Source organism: Hyaena hyaena, unplaced genomic scaffold, assembly GCF_003009895.1.
Source record: "Hyaena hyaena isolate Hyena2069 unplaced genomic scaffold, ASM300989v1 scaffold_18, whole genome shotgun sequence".
NCBI lineage: Eukaryota > Metazoa > Chordata > Mammalia > Carnivora > Hyaenidae > Hyaena > Hyaena hyaena.
Genome location: NW_024080649.1, coordinates 2,327,862 through 2,340,372, shown reverse-complemented (window position 1 = coordinate 2,340,372; position 12,511 = coordinate 2,327,862).

Sequence of the window (12,511 nt, the reverse complement as noted above, 5' to 3'; positions counted from 1 at the left end):
TCTCATAGTCTGTGGGTTTGAGCCCCACATCAGGCTCTGTGCTGCAGGCTCAGAGCCTGGAGCCTGTTTCAAATTCTGTCTCCCTCTCTCTCTGCCCCTCCCCAACTTGCTCTCTGCTTCTGTCTCTCAAAAATAATAAATAAACATTAAAAAAAAAATGGTGATTCTGCAATATGCTACAACATGGATGAACCTTGAGAGCATTGTGCTACGTGAAATAAGCCAGTCACAGAAAGACAAACACTGAATAATTCCACTTATATGAGGTATAATTATATTACAAATATTATAAAATTATAAAGAAAGTATAAAGGTAATTGCCAGGAGCTGGAGAGAGGGGAGAACAGTGAGTTGTTCTTTAATAGGTATTGAGTTTCAGATTTACAAGATGAAAAGATTTATGGGGATGGATGGTTGGTAATGGGTTGAGTGGTGGGGATGGCTACATGACAGTGGGGATGTATTTAATACCATTGACCTACATGCTTAAAAACTGTTAAGATGGCTAATTTTATGTTATGTGTATTTTAACAAAATAAAAAAGAGAGAAAAGCAAACCCAGGATATCATATATATTATATTCTCTCTCTCTATAAGGATATCATTGGTATATAAATTGTATCACTGTATAATTTATTTTTTCCTCTCAACATGTTATTCCTGAGATTTATCCAGCACGATAAATCTTTTTTGCTGTTATATAATATTCAATTGCATGAATATATTATAATTTAACATATTAAAATGTTTCAAAATGAGCAAAATGTTTTGAAATAACCATGCCATTATCACACACAAAAGAATTCTCAGTAATTTTTAAATATTATCTGTACCCAGTCCACATTAAAATTTCCCCCAATTGTCTCAAAGATGTCTTTCTACAATTAGTTTGTTCAAATCAGGATTCAAACAAGATGTATCCAATATATGTGGCCATATCATATGTCTCTTCAATCTTTTATTCTAAAATGGCCTTTTTCTCTCCTCCCCACTCATACCATCACATAGATGGTTACAGAAACTGGGACACTTGTTTCACATCCTGGATTTAGCTAGTTCTTTGTTTTTGTTTTTTAAAGTTTATTTATTTATTTTGAGAGAGGGAGAGAGAGCACACAAGTGAGGGAAGGACGGGGCGGGGGGGGGGCGGTGAGGGAAAGAATTCTAAGCAGGCTCCACACTGACAGCACAGAGCCCAACACGGGTTTGATCCCACAAACTGAGATCATGACCTGAGCTGAAATCCAGAGTTGTATGCTTAACCTACTGATCTACCCAGGCACGCCCCCCCCCCTTTTTTTTTTCAATGTTTATTTTGAAAGAGAAAGACAGCACAAATGAGGGAGGAGCAGAGAGAGAGGGAGAGAGAGAATCCCAAGCAGGCTCTGCAGAGCCTGACTCGGGCTCATACTCATGAACTGAGATCACAACCAGAGCCTAACAAGAGGTGACCTGAAACTAAATCAAGAGTCAGATACTTATCCGACTGAGCTACCCAGGCATCCTAGCTGGTTGCTTCTGATAGTGTCTTGATCACTCAGTTTTGTTGGGGAGATAAAGGGAAGTACAGGAAACTCACAAGTAGCCCAGTGGCCAAACCTAGTGTCACCAATATATATGCCAGAAGTCTGCAAGACATACTTACTTCCTGATAATGATGTAATGGGAAATAGATAACAAGGGCCATATAGTATTTTACCAAAAGTGATGTAACTTGGGGTGCCTGGGGGGGCTCAGTTGGGGAAGTGTCTGACTCTTGGTTTCTGCTCAGGTCATGATCTCGGGATTAGTGGGTTAGACACCTGCATCAGGCTCTGCGCTGCCACTGCTGGTACGGGGCCTGCTTGGGATTTTCTTTCTTGTCGCTCTCTCTGCCCCTCTCCTGATTGAATTCTTTCTCTCTCAAAGTAAATAAATAAACTTAAAAAAAAATAAGTGTACTTGAATCTAACCATGAAAAATAAATAGGACAAATTCAGATTGTGGAATCTTTTACAACTTGTTTGGACTCTTCAAAAATGTCGCAAAAGAAAAAATAGGATGAACATTGATCAGATCTTGATCACAAACAAAACAAAACTCCAGCTATACAGGATGTAACCGGACTAATTGGGAAATTTAAATGTAGAAATATATATATATTTTTTAAATTATTTTTAAAAAATATATCAATGTGGAGTTTCTTAGATATGATAAGGGCATTGCGGCTGTGTGGGAGAATGTCCTTGTTCTTAGGAAATACAGGCTTAAGTATTTAGGGGTGAAGTGTCCAAATGTCTGCAAGTAACTGTCAAATGATTTAGCCAAAAATAAAATATATGTGTGTATATAATCTGGTAAGGTGTATTGACAATTGATGAATACAGATGAAAGGTATAAGGATATTTATTCATTGCAGTTTTTAAAACATTTCTATTGGTTTGAAATTTTTTAAAAGAACAAGTTGTGGGGAAAAAACCTCCTTTGCTCTCAGAGCTGCTTGGCGCCCCTTGCATTATCACAACAGGGGCGCCGCCTTGGATTTGCGGGTCTTCGCCATAGCTGACATTGACGCCAAGCTTCCATATTGCCGAGCGCTTCACACCCGCCCCCCCCCAACCCACTCCCTTTGCAGGAGCCACGGTTAGAAGCCCCAAGAGCCCATATCTTCTCACTTGGACGCTGCTAAATTCCAAACAGTGGAGGAGGAAGAAAATGAGAGAAAGCCTTGCCGGTTCCCTGGCACCCTCTGCGGTCCGGCACCGCCCCCTGGTGGTCGCCCTTATGCACGCGGCGTAGGGGCTGGAAGGTGGGCACTTGGGGGGGAACCCCCCCACAGGCCAGCACCCCACAATCCCAGTCTCTTCACCCTGGGACCGCACATTTTAAACACCAGCTACGAGCCCAGCATGGCGCAAAGTACTTAACAGATGTTATCTCACTTAATCCTCCTATCATGGGCCCATTTTAAAGACAAAGTGAGGCGTTGAGAGGGGAGGTAAAGTGCACGAAGACTTCAAGGCTAATGTCACATATTTTCTTTCTTTCTTTTTTTAAATTTATTTTTGAGAGAGCGCGAGTGAGCGAGGGGCAGAGAAAGGGAGAGAGAGAGAATCCCAAAAGGGGCAGAGAAAGAGAGGGTGAGAGAGAGGGAGGGAGTGCAGAGCGCAAAGCAGGACTTGAGATCAAGACCTGAGCCAAGTCAGATGCTTAACCGACTGCGCCAGCCTGGTGCCCCTTGTGTCACATTTTCTAACTCAGGTCCAATGCCCATTACATTATGTGCCCATTAGAGCCCAGATGATTCCAATGTTGGTGATGTGATGATAATTACCACAAAATAGCACAATAATCTACAGTGCTAAGCCATGCACTGTGGGACATTAACACATTTAGTCCACAACAGCCCCGGGGGGTAGGTTCTATTAATATTCCCATTTTACAGTTGAGGAAATTGAGGTACAGAGAGTATTAAGAAATTTGTCCCAGGGCACCTGGGTGGCTCAGTCAGTTGTGTATCCAACTCTTGATTTGGGCTCAAGTCATGATCTCACAGTTTGTGAGATGGAGCCTCACGTCAGGCTCTATGCTGACAGCAGGGAGCCTGCTTGGAATTCTCTCTACCTCCCTCTCTCTCTCAAAATAAATACACTTTGTAACTTAAAAAAAGAAAGAAAGAAAATTCATCCCAGGTTACTCAGAGAGAAAACACTACTGACTGGGAAGGCATCAGGAGGCTTGGAATTGTCCATTAGTTCTGTTCATAAATCTTTATTGCACACTGACCAGGTCCAGGACCCTGAGCTAAGACCTGAGTGCAGCACAGAGGAGGACAAAACAATACTATTACAATGAAACATGAAAAAATTGCAAAGAGCAAATCTATTTACAAGTAATATATTACTGAAAATGAGATCCTCAATGAGAAAAAAGGTTTAAAATCAGCTAGAAATAAAAGTAAACAAACAACTGACCACTTCTGAGGTAAGAAGAGGGCAGTTTAATAAATATAAACACTGGCACTGCAACATGCCCCCAGGGTGAACCCACTAGCAAGTCCTAATTTGAGGCTTGGCTGAACATTTGCTTTGAAGAAAAGTTAAAGAAGGTGCTGCCGTTTTCCTGAGAAATATGGAAAAGGAGTAGCATTTTATTTTTTATTAATTAAAAAAATTGATGTCTTTATTTAGAGAGAGAAAGAGACAGTGTGAGTGGGGGAGGGTCAGAGAGAGAGGGAGACACAGAATCTGAAACAGGCTCCAGGCTCTTAGCTGTCAGCAGAGCCTGATGCGGGGCTTGAACCCACAGATTGTGAGATCATGACCTGAGCCGAAGTCAAATACTTAACAAACTGAGCCACCCAGGTGCCCCACGAGTAGCATTTTAGACATGAATTAAGATTCTTGGCCTTAATAAACAGAATCTAGCGATTCAATTCTGACTTTCAGAAAATGCCATTAGACCACCACCTACAACCAACTTCTGCTTCAAGCCTGGGGCCTCAAGAATCCCCTCCCTGATTCTAGGAACGTCCACTGTCGTCTTGCCCAGACGCCTACCCTCTCCCTCCCTCAGGTGCCTCCCAAGCCAGCTGCTGAGCAGGTCTTCTTAGGAAGGTTCCAGACTTGAACCGCTGGTTCATTGCTAGAGTTACACCCCTTCCTTACCTGGGTGAGACCCCAGGCCAAAGGGACTGTCACAGGAGGCCGGGTTGAGAGCCCACCACGGGCTGCCACTGGGACCGGAGCAGTCTCAGGACCAGCCCCGCACCGCCCCTCCCTGCCCACACGTTTTTCTTTCTTGTCAGCTTATGCAGTCAAACAAGATACTTGTAGATAACTTGAAGAAAAAAAAAAAAGAACACAAGATTTCACCATTTTCATTAAAAAAAAACTTTATTAAGGTATAATGGGCATACTTTAGCTGTACATAAGGTTTACAACATGTTGAGTTTGAGTGCCATTTTCTTTTTATTGAAGTATAATTAACATACAATGTTTTATTAGTTTCAGGTGTGCAGCATATTGATTCAGTGCTCACCAGGATTAGCTAGTCAGCATGCAACATTATTATATTACTGGATATATTCCTTATGCTGTACTTTTCATTTTCTGACTTATTTTATTACTGGAAGTTTGTACCTCTTAATCCTCTTTATCTATTTTGCCCATTCCACCCCTCACCCACCTCCCCTCTGGCAACCACAAATTTGTTCTCTGTACTTAGAAGCATGGAGTATCATTTTCATTCTTGCCATTCTTGTTACTATTTTGGTCTATATCATCCATGAAATGTTTGGACATATTTGAGGAAGAGATACGGCTGGAAAAATTGGCTAAGAGTTTGAATAAACTGGAGAAGAGTGTTTGAAAAACAAAACAAATAGACCTTCCCCTAAAAGTGGCTGTAGCTTTGATAACCTCGATTAGCAAGGCTCAAAGTGTGGTCCCTGGACCAGCAGAGCCAGCATCATCTGCGAACTTTTTAGATCTGCAAATGCTCTGGAAGAGATCTGCTGAATAAGAAAACAGCAAGCTGGAGCCCAGAAATCTGTTTCCACTGGTGCTCCCAGAGATTCTGATGCATGCTCAGATTTGAAAACCACTACACAATGACCAAATCTGTGAATTCAGTGATATTTAATTTTTTTTTAAAGTGTTTTTTTTTTTTTAATGTTTTATTTATTTCTAGGAGAGAGAGAGGCAGCGTGAACAGGGGAGGGTCAGAGAGAGAGGGAGTCACAGACTGAAACAGGCTCCAGGCTCTGAGCTGGCAGTCAGCACAGAGCCCGACATGGGGCTCGAACCCATGAACCGCGAGATCATGACCTAAGCGAAAGTCGGACGCTTAACGGACTAAGCCACCCAGGCGCCCCATCAGTGATATTTAAAAAGCGAATTTCTGGGGCACCTGAGTGGCTCAGTCAGTTGAGTGTCTGACTTTGGCTCAGGTCATGATCTTGCAGTTAGAGAGTTTGAGCCCCACATCGGGCTCTGTGCTGACAGCTCAGAGCCTGGAGCCTGCTTCAGATTCTGTGTCTCCCTCTCTCTCTGCCCCACCCTGCTCATAAAAAATATATATATATATATATGAATTTCCATTTTCCTAGCCATGACAACATCAACTTCTATTTGAGACATTTTGGAAAGAGGAGCCTGGAAAATGCCTGGTGTGGGGACAGATTTTTCACACCCAGCATTTCTCCTTGAGGTAATAGGTAGTATGAATCAGAGGCACCCAGATGGGTTGGGCAATGTCAAGGGTGTGGTTCCTTAATCCCCTTCCCCCCTAAAAGTGTTTGTATGATGAAACTGGAAAATAAAATGAAAGTGGAAAAGGACCGAAAAGGTCCTTCCTGAGTCTGGCTAAAGGTAGGAGTGGATGGGCATGGAGAAAAGGGTTACTGTAGCTTGTGCAAGATCTCCCTTAACTGAATACCCTTGAGCTCCTAGGAGGGGACCCCTGGGTGTTTTTTTGGCTCCCAGCCCTCTGTCACTTGTTTTCCCCTCTCCATCCCTTTCTGGTCTCGTTTTGATCACCATGGGGCCCATTTTCCCTGGCTCTATCATTTTACTCCCCACCTTTCCCTGCACCCCACCACACACAAGCTCCTGGGTCTCCAGCTGCTGACTCTTCAGCACAGAGAGCACAGAAGTCATCACCTCTTTTTGACCCCTACATAACCCTTCACAGACTTCAGGGCAGAGGGCAGAGAGGGAGCAGGTGAAAGAGGATGTTCGGAATCCTGATATGCCTGGAGGGAGAGGGGGCACCCCTCTAGGGCCTGCAGGGCTTCATAAGGCTCCCCAATATGGAAGCCATTTTTGTCCCATGGAAAGGCCCCAAAGCCACTACCTTTTCGGGAGGCTCACCACCGCTGTTCTGTTGGGTCTCTGAATCAGTGAAGTCACCCCCACCTCTGGCTGGAACCCTGAGCCAGGAAACGCCACTGACCTGGCAACCTTTGGGGAATGTCAAACACTAAGAGGGGAGGCAAATGAGTGCTCCTTTTCTCTCTCTGCCTTTGGCTGTTTCCTTGCTGGACTCCTGCACCTTTGCCCCCCCCCTGAGACACAGGGACTATTTTTGGACAGAGGTGTGATAGGTGAAAGCCACGCCTCTCCAGAAGCTGCAGAATTTCTTCTGGGTCAAGCTGAGGATAGTGAGGCGGGGTGTCTACGGCTGTGGAATCCTGGGATTTCTCTAGGCCAGAGCTGGCATCACAAGTTCTGGCTCAAGCCCAGGTCTCAGATGAAACTGCACCTGTCCACTGACCCCCACAAATAAAAGTCAAATTGCCCACAGTGACTCCTCAGCTGGATTTGCTCCATTTGTGGATATTCAGAGGGCTCTTGACAAGAGTTTTTTCTCACCTTCTGAATTAATGAAATATTTTTATTTTGTTCTATCCATTAGCTTGTTAGATACCTGTGGGGGTTTATTTTGTTTTGACCATTCTTTCAGTATTTATTCTTTAAAGGGAAAATGTCTTTTTTTTCTTTTGCTGTTTTTAATGTTTTCTAGTTTTTTGTTTTTCAACCATTTTACAATCATGTGACTAGGTACGGTCAATTGCCTCTGGGAGAGGAGGCGCTGAGAATGCCGGGCTTGCCTCAGTGAGCATCCCATCTCTTCAGTATCTTGGATCCTCAGTTCCTGGCTGCTTTAGGAACTCTCCAATGCCTTCAAATATATATATTTGTATTTCATCCAGCTCTTATAGCTATATCTAGTAGACGTGTTAGTTTATGACATGCTGTTCTGTTAATAGCTAGAAATAGAGGCATCACTATCTTGAATTTTAATTCTGTTTTTTTTTAATGTTCATTTAAATATTTTTAAATGTTTTTTTTAATTTATTTCTGAGAGAGAGAGAGAGAGAGAGAGAGAGAGAGAGGCAGCGTGAGCAGGGGAGAGTCAGAGAGAGAGGGAGACACAGAATCTGAAACAGGCTCCAGGCTCTGAGCTGGCAGTCAGCACAGAGCCCAATATGGGGCTCAAACCCACGAGTCGCGATATCATGACCTGAGCTGAAGTTGGACGCTCAACGGACTGAGCCACCCAGGCGCCCCTCTAGCTTGTTTTTTAATCTCTTTAAAAATAGTAAATAATTGCTCTTTTATACTCTTTCTCTGATAAATAATTCCAGTATTTGGAGCTTTTGTGTATTTGTTGTCTGTTAATTCTGCATGTTCTCTTTCATGATGTCTTATGTCCTTCTACATCTGGTTATCTTTGAGAATGTGCTGGAAGCTACTAACAAAAGGGGTGTGTGTGAATACTCTGATGTTAGAGATGACAATACCTTTCTCTAAGGATCATTTTCGTTTGCTTCTGTCAACCCCTGGACACAACGCTGGCCTGGTCGATATTGATGGTTGAGGTTCCTTTACACTTCTAAGATAACCTGAATTTGGGAGACAGGTCTGTGCCAGGGTCTTATCTCAACATTTTCTTGAGGGTACCTACATTTGGGGGTCCCTGTTTAACTGTGAGGTGATTATTCAGACTCCCAACTTTCAGCACTTTTACACTTGTACCCCTTAAACTGCAAATCCACCAATCTTAAAGCTGGAATTCTCAAATGTCTTCATCCATCAGCAAATGACTTCGGGCAAAAGCAGCTTGAGTGATGGGTTTATAAGGTCAGTCTCTTGCATCTCCTGGAATTTGATTCCTAATTCTTCACTCTCTTGTTAGCTTTTTTGAATGCTGTCGCTTTTCAACCTTTCAATCTGCTTAGGTTATTTTTTGTGGAAGAGTTGGTCCTAATTACTTACACTGCCACTCAAGGATTCATTATTGTCCCTCCAGCCTGCCTGCTCAGGAACGTCCCTATCCAGAGTTAGGAAGCAGAAAGGAGGAGAAAGGAAGAGGTGGTGTCTCTGTTTTTACAATCTTGTTTCAGGGGAGCAGAAACTTACACTTCCTCAAAAAGATAAGATATGGTTACCTGGTTTCTCCACTTACCTGGAGAATCCCATATGGTTCAACTTATCCCCATTTTGTCAGGTAGGTCACAAGACTGGAGTTGGCAGTGCCATCTGGGCGAAGCGCGGGGAGAAGGGGCCGGCCTGGCCTGGGGTCTTCTGGTCATGAGACTCCGGTGGCTGACGGCGGCCACTGGAAGAGGGCAGCCTGGTCCCGGGAGCTGGACGCTGGTCAGTTGCGAACACCCTCGCTACTAGGTACCCCGCGCACACAGCGCGTCGTCCACGCCGACGCAGACTCAAACTGGGCGTGCCGGTGTCAGCGGCGGATGACGTCAGACACGGAGGCAGAAGTGCGCCGACGCCAAGGCTTTCGGGGAATGTAGTCTCCAGGCGCGCCATGCGTCTCGGCAGTCGGAGGCCCTCTCTCAGTGCGCGTTCCCACCCCGCTTCCCACCTAGCACCCGTAAAATGTGGGGGGACGCAAGTGGGCCTCCTTTGACCTCTTTAAAAGGGCACACACCCAGCTCTTCCTTATTAACTCAAAATTGGTGTTTCAAACCCTTCTAACTGGCCTTCTCACCGCCGCCAGGCTGTCAAATCCCTTTAAGATGACTTAACCTGAGGGAAAGCAAATTTGTGTTTACCAATGGACATTTAAATTTACAGTCTAGCCCTGTTTAAAACTCCAAACTCATACCTTATTCTTAGACGACCGAATGCTCTGCCTGCTCCGTGCATGGATAAGGGGACAGTGAAGGAGGAAGAAGATGCCCGTTTGCCGCGTAGGTCCTGTTTTGGGGCAGGTGGCTTGCCCTCACAGGGAGATGCGAGTCTGTCTGGGGTAGGCATTCAACTTCACCCAGTCCCAAGTGTTCATTCACAGCGGGGCAGTCTCCTACCTCTTTGGCCCCATGTAGTTCTTGCATTCTAACCCCTTGTCAGGAGGGTCATCCCTAGTTTGGTGCTGCAGTCACTGGGACATAGCCTTATGCCTCCTGCCATCCTATCTTCTTTCCTTTTTCTGGGACCGCCAGGTACAGAGTAAAGGTTTGTCGCCGTTTTTGAGAGCCGCCCCAGCTTATTGTTTGGTTAGCTCCCCATTCATTCTCAAGCGCCTTGGTTTCCGTGGTCAATTATATAGTCACCCTCTTCAGTATCTAGTGAAATCCTGTCTTGTGATCTTTGCAGCAAAGGAAACAGATGGACTGGCCCTTACCCTTGCTTCCTAAGCACAACACAAATTCGGACCCTTAGAGGGCTTCATGAACTGCTGGTAGGGGCTACTCCAGCAGCAGCTGCCCCCCTCCTTCACCCCTGCTTGTGTTTGGTTCCTCCCCACCCCCTTAACACTGTATGTACACTCTTCAGAGGTACACAGCAAGCTCTCCCAAGAAGGGGGCCTGTCGTTTGCTGGAGATGGAGCCACCAAGCTCCAGGAATTTCTGATGTCCCCAATATCTCTATTCTCTTGGTGTGGGAGTCCCCCTGTCTTACGGAGAGGGCTGAGGGCTCACCCCAGGGCTATAAAGCCCCTCTCCTCTGGATCTGAACCTTGTTATATGGTAGTAACATGTCAGTGGAGGCCCAAGAGCAAGAGGTTGTGTGAATCTCAAACCTCCTAGAGTCTCCTGTAGGACAGGGTGTCCAGGCCTTGTGCTACCCTTTAGAATACAAAGGAACATGATGTTTTGCCTTTGGGGTTTTATCAGCAACTCCAAGCCAACAGAAAAGTTCCTGTCAGAATTCTCTGATAACACTTCTGAAAACAAGCACTAAAATTGAAGAACAATTGCTAATTGCTAGTTTCTTAATGCACACAGTAAAACAAAAACCCCATTAATTATTATCATTAATACTTGTATCTGTTCATAGTGCAATAAAATACCATGTATACCTCAGGTCCAAATTTCTTGGTTCTTTTATCCGCTAAAAGGTGTCCAAAAAGTGTTCGAAGAGGTGCTTTTCCAAAATTTGGTTTTTAATGAAATTTATTAGCAAAAATCATTTTTCTCCTTCCACCAACTCCTGCAAATAATCACTTGGGTTCTGCAACTACAGGAAGTCCTTTGCTCCCTTGCCCTTCCCCCCTTCTTTTTAACTGGTCCCTAAAGAGGCATTCATAGGGAGTGGAAATGATTTTGCTTGATCTTGACAGTGCCAAGAACCTTGCTTTCATTCTTAGGCTTGGATCAGCTTTTTCACTCTTGAGAAAATGAATGCCTATTTTCCTTCTAAATCCTTCCAGCTCGCTAGATGTACAGGTCAAACAGGCTCATGCCCTGAGGGGAACCAAGCTTTGTGGAGGAAGGACCCGATAAAAGCAAGGAGGCTGACTTTAAAAGAGTTTGAACATTCAGAGAGGCACAGACAACACATGCAACATCCTTTAACAAATGTTAGTATTTTGCCATGTTTGCTTTTAAAAAAGAGAAATGATAGTTTAAGCTTTATCTTATTCCTTCCCACCCCTTTCCCCTGTAGCTCCAGAGGAAACTACCACTCTGTAGCTGATGTCTTAATACCTTCCTACTTTTACTTCATGTAAGTTTATTAGAAATAGGTATTAAAAGATTTTTAAGTTATATCACACTTTACGTATCCCTCAATTTTATTTTCAACGTTAGCCTTATTAATACATGTACATTCAGCACAACCAGTTATTACATATTTGAGTATCTCCTGTGCTGAAGACACAGCACTGAATAAGACACAGACATTGCTGCCCTCTATCACCACACTGTTCAACTGCTACTTGTGCACTTTCCTTTTTGTTATGCTTCATTAGTTTACCTCCTCTTCCTGCCACCCCCCTCAAACCCCTACTTTCATGGAGCTTACCTTCTAGAGAAGGACATATAGTAAACAAGTAAAATATTTAGATGGTGTATTATGGGAAAAAATGAAGCTGAGAAGGGAGATGGGGTATGCCATGATGAGGCAGGCTCTTTTGATAGGGCAGTCAAAAAAAGGGCTAAGAAAACCTTGAGCAAAGACTTGAAGGAGATGAGGGACTAGACCATGTGACATCTAGGGCACTCCAGGAAAGGGAACAGCAAATGTACAGACTCTGAGGTGGAAGCCTGTTGTGTAAGTTACTGCAGGGGCGTCAGTGGGCTCACAGCAGTGGTAAGGAAGTCGTAGTGAGTCAGAGATCATATAGGGCAGCAGGTGGTAGCAAACCTGTGCATGGCTTTTACTTTTTATTCAGTAAAATGAAAAGCTATTTGAGGGCTTGAGATGAATGACATGATCTTAGATCACTACAGTATCACTCTAGCTGCTAAACTGTAAACACAAGGAGGCAAGGATGGAAGCAGAGAAACCAATTCGGCCTTTACAAATATCTGAGCCAGATAGGATGATGGTGACTTGGGCTAGGGTGGCAGAGGGAACAAGAAATGGACATCCGCATACACCCTGCAAGTTAGGATACAAGACTTCCTGAGGCTTGGATGTGGGGTGGCAAAGAAAAGAATCATGGGGCACCTGGGTGGTTCAGTCGGTTAAGCGTCCGACTTCGGCTCAGGTCATGATCTCACAGTTCGTGGGTTTGAGCCTTGCACTGGGCTCTGTGCTGATGGCTAGCTCAGAGCCTGGAG